The following is a 4829-nucleotide window of genomic DNA, read 5'->3' on the forward strand; positions in this document are numbered from 1 at the left end:
CATAACATCAATTTCTAATTGTTTTGCACATTTTTTTTAATGCTTTTGCTCTACAAAACATCTAGGTATGTGTAAGTCATGATATGCAAATGATTTAAACCAGTTCTTATATGTGAACCATATGCTTCATCAATTTTAGTGACAATGTGTTTTTGGTATGTACAGATTGGCATTTTTAAAATGATAGCTAAATTAATTATTGTGTGTTTCTTTTTCCCCTCAAGTTTACCTAGAGAGGGGCACACCTGGGACCCATAGCAACATCCATGGACTATCTGTAGCCCACACCTGGCAAACTAAGCAGCACAACAACCAAAGAACCTGAGCAGCCAACACAAAGCAGATGTCCCCCACTTCACTCCGCTCTTCCCCCTTTACCATGGCTCCCTTGAAGTATCCCTTAGAATAGGCATGCAATAGTTTACACATTTACTACACTTTCGTTTACATATTTACCACCCCAAATCAGAAAAAGTTGGGACGGTATGGAAAATGCAAATAAAAAAAGAAAGCAATGATTTATAAATTTACCTTGACTTGTATTTCATTGCAGACAGTATGAACACAAGATAATTCATGTTTTGTCTGGTCAACTTCATTTGACTCGTAAATATCCATCCATTCCTGCCATTCAGGCCTGCAACACATTCCAAAAAAAGTTGGGACGGGGGCAATTTAGGGGTAGTAATGAGGTAGAATAATGAAATGGTGAATTCAAGTGATGTCAAGTGATGTCAACAGGTCACTGTAATCATGATTTGGTACAAAAGCAGCATCCAGGAAAGGCCTAGTCCTTTAGGAGCGAAGATGGGCCGAGGATTGCCAGTTTGCAAACAAATGCTTGAACAAATAATTGAAATGTTTAAAAACAATGTTTCTCAAAGAAAGATAGGAAGGGATTTGGATATTTTACCCTCCACGGTGCATAACATAATTAAAAGGTTCAAGGAATCTGGAGGAATTTCAGTGCGTATTGGGCAAGGGCGCAAGCCTAAGCTGAATAACCGTGATCTCCGATCGCCTCAGACGGCACTGCATCAAAAAACGTCATTCATCTATAAGCGATATGACCACATGGGCTCAGGATTACTTTGGCAAACCTTTGTCAAGCACTACAATACGTAGTGTGGCATCACAAGGGGCCAGCTGGTGGATGGGTGTGGCATTCCTTGGGAGGATTGGCTGCCACACCACTAAATGGCCGCCATGCTACAAACTACATCTCCCAGAATGCAGCAGGACCCACCCAGGTGTAGGTGCTCAATGCACCTAATTGAAGCAGCTCTTAAGAGTGGTGGTTCATGTTGTGTGAGAGCACGTGAAGCGCAGGGAGAACGCTTAGCGGAATCAAGGGACAGAGAGCCCATGGCTGGAAGTAGTGATGGCGAAATGAAGCTTCATGAACCTTCAAAGCTTTCCAGCCAGACGTGTTGAAAAAAGGTTCATTACTCAAAGCTTTGTTCGCGCTGACAATGACAATAAAGTCTTTCTTTTTCTATTCTTTCTTCTAATAATAGTTTGACCTATGAATTTAAGAATTGTATGGTGGAACAACGGTTAGCGACGTCACCTCATGGGCTGACCACTCAGGTACGATTACCGGGCATTGCAAAATTTAATCCGTTGGTTTGGATAAAAGCGCCTGCTAATTATCTTTACTCTCTTCTGTATGCTGTTGGAACAGAGGGTAGTGAAAGTGCTTTTGGAATACTGGTCAGTACTTTTGTAAAACCAAGGGCAGTGAGAGTGCTTTTGGAAAACTGGTCAGTGAAAGTGCAGGGCAGTAAAAAGGGGGTGAAAGTGCTTTGTGCAACTGGATCGAGGGCAGTGAGAGTGCTTTTGGACAACTGGTCAGTGAACTAAAGGTCCGTGACAACATGAAATAACACAATAATAGGCTAATGTCAGGGAAGTCATACAAGCTACAAACAGACCTTATTAGGAAAAATCAAATCAAAGAATTCCCAAACGGGTGACGACTTTCTCTTCCTAACTGGCTCCATAACTCAATCTCAAATAATCTATACACTAACAACAGCAAACAATCTAAATCTCCAACTACAGCTAAATCTCCAACTACCGCTAAGTCTCCAACTACCGCTAAATCTCCAACCAATAACAACAAACCCACGAATACGAGATGGGACATCTTATATATGTAATTGTCAGACTTTAATCGCACAAGCGACACACGTGAATACATGGAGGTGACACAGGACACACACACACAGGCCTGAGGTCGTTTGTGAATTTATCTTCTGCATTTATCCCATCCCGGACTGTCCTTCCTCCAGGACCCCAGGTTCAGTGGGCAGCTTTTAAACGCCCGGGGACCAGGTGAGTTGAACCGTCTGTCTTGGTCAGGGACCGACGAAGAGTGTTCTGTTCTTTTGCATGTTTTCTCTGTTGGGGTTCTAAGTGGAGGAAACCCCTTGTGAACACGGGGAGAACATGCAAACTCTACACAGAAAGGCCCGGGAGGTAGCCCACTGAAGGTCTGGGGAGGACCTGCCCCCCAGAGCCAACAGTGCCCCATGCGGGAATCGAACCCATGACCTTCTTGCTGTGAGGTGGCAGTGCAAGCACCTGAGCCACCGTGCCACATCTTATAGTTGAAGCGTCCCGCCAAAAGTGAACGAACTAACCACTTCGCGAAGCACTTGATGCAAATGAGGCTTCGGACGCCTCTGTGTCATTTGTAACATCACTAGCTGGAAGGACAGTGAGTCAGAGACCGAACACTCAGATGGAGCAAGAGAGTCTGAGAGCCCACGACCGGAAGGGGGAAGGATAGACCTCAAGGCTGGAAGGAGCTGGACAGACCAACTGGGAACCGACAAGCAGGAAAGTAACCAGAAGTTTGAGAATTGTTTAAGAGGAGGAAGACCCTGAACGAAGAATGGGAAAAGTGACATTTTGTGTTTGGTGTTGGACTTTTGTGTTTGAAGAACCTACCTCAGTTAAAATGTATTAAGCCTTATGTTAACCGTGTCCAGAAGCGCCGTCAACTTCTCTGGGCTCAGGGGCATCTGGGATGGACTCTTACACAGTGGAAACGTGTATTGTGGTCAGACAAATCAGTATTTCAGGTCTTTTTTGGAAGAAATGGACACTGTGTGCTCCGGACCAAAGAAGGAAAGGACCATCCAGACTGTTACCAGCAAAAAGTCCAAAAGCCAGGGACTGTCATGGTATGGGGTTGTGTCAGTGCCCTTGGCAAAGGTAACTTAAACTTCGAAAAGTACATAGAGATTTTGCCTGCAGTTCTGACTTGTCCCCAATAGAGAATGTGTGGCGCATTTTGAAATGCAAAATGCGCCAACGAAGACCCCGTACTGTCGCACACCTTATGACTTTGTAGGAAGTTACACCTGAAACGCTTACACACTTGGTGTCTTCAGTCCCTAAACAACTTTTAAGTGTTGTGAAAAGGAATGGTAACATTACAAAGTGATAAATGCTTTACTTTACCACATTTTTTTTAAATATGTTGCAAGAATTGAAATTGAATTAAGTGTTTATTTTGAAAAAACTATAAAATGTATGAGGTTAAACATCAAATACATTTTGTCTGGTCCACTGTTTTAATATCCTTGCTCGGCCAACCTGTGCTTTTACAGATCCTGGGGGCAGGGCTGGCCCCGACAGTGTTGTTGCCCTAGACAAGACTTTACATTGCCCCTCCCCACACTATGTCACACTATGTCACTACCTCCAAATGATAATACTGACCTTACTTTCATATTTTTGGCCAAATTTTTTAAAGCCAATAAAGCCAAATTATTTGGGGGGGCTGAAGAACATTTTAGGGGCTTCAGCCTAACGACGCCCCTGCTCTCAACCCATCTGGCTCCAAGCAGATGGGTCCCCACTTTATGATCTGAGGTTCTACTCAAGATTGATTCCTGTTTACAGGGAGTTTTTCCTTACCCCTGTCACCTTAGTGCTTGTTCAAGGCGGGTTCAGGCTCTGGGCTCTGTAAAGTGCCTTGAGTCAATTCTATTGTTTTGGCGCTATATAAATAAAATTGAATTGAATCATAAGTTAATAATGTAATTGAATAGCCCTGATGTAACATGTACAATAACATGACAGATATAGTACCAGTAGTACAGTAGTAGTACTGTAGTAATAGTTCTTATCTTTTGCCCCATAGGTCTCTCCCATCCTATGCAAACACTGCTGGTTGAATGGCGTGAGTTCTGTTCAAATTGTCTGGCTAACACTAGATGTGTCAATCTTATCAGGGTTAAATTCCATGCGTATATAAATATATCTTATTCTATTTTTATTTTGTTTCATTTTATTCTGGCTCATTCTCTCACTCTATGCTGTTCTAAAAAGTAGTCATTATGATGTTCTAAAGTATGTAGTTCTAAAGAAACTTGGTCTGATGTGATAATTTTCAAAAAAAATTTGTGGCCCTATTATTATTATTATTATTATTATTATTAGTAGTAGTAGTAGTTCTACTTAGTATAATTTTTGTATTTATTTTTCTTTGGTACAACTTTACAGTTCTTGCTGAATTACTTTAGCAAATGTATCTGCTTTCCATTCAGTGTTGGCACAGTCCTGGCTCTGTACATCAGAATCAGAATCAGAATTATTTAAGTATATTTTATATATATTAACTATATTTTCACATACATGAAATTGACTTGACTTTTATTAAAAATAAAAGATAAGTGTTTTACAAAATAGAACAATACATTATTTGGGCACGTGCAGAGCTAAGATGCAGATTTACACTGTAGTGCTTTTGTGTGTATGTGTATATGTGCGTGCATGTGTGCGGGGTGGGGGAGGGGGGGTTGGTGGGGTGGTCA

Source organism: Clupea harengus, chromosome 4 (assembly GCF_900700415.2).
Source record: "Clupea harengus chromosome 4, Ch_v2.0.2, whole genome shotgun sequence".
In the NCBI taxonomy this organism is placed as follows: Eukaryota; Metazoa; Chordata; class Actinopteri; order Clupeiformes; family Clupeidae; genus Clupea; species Clupea harengus.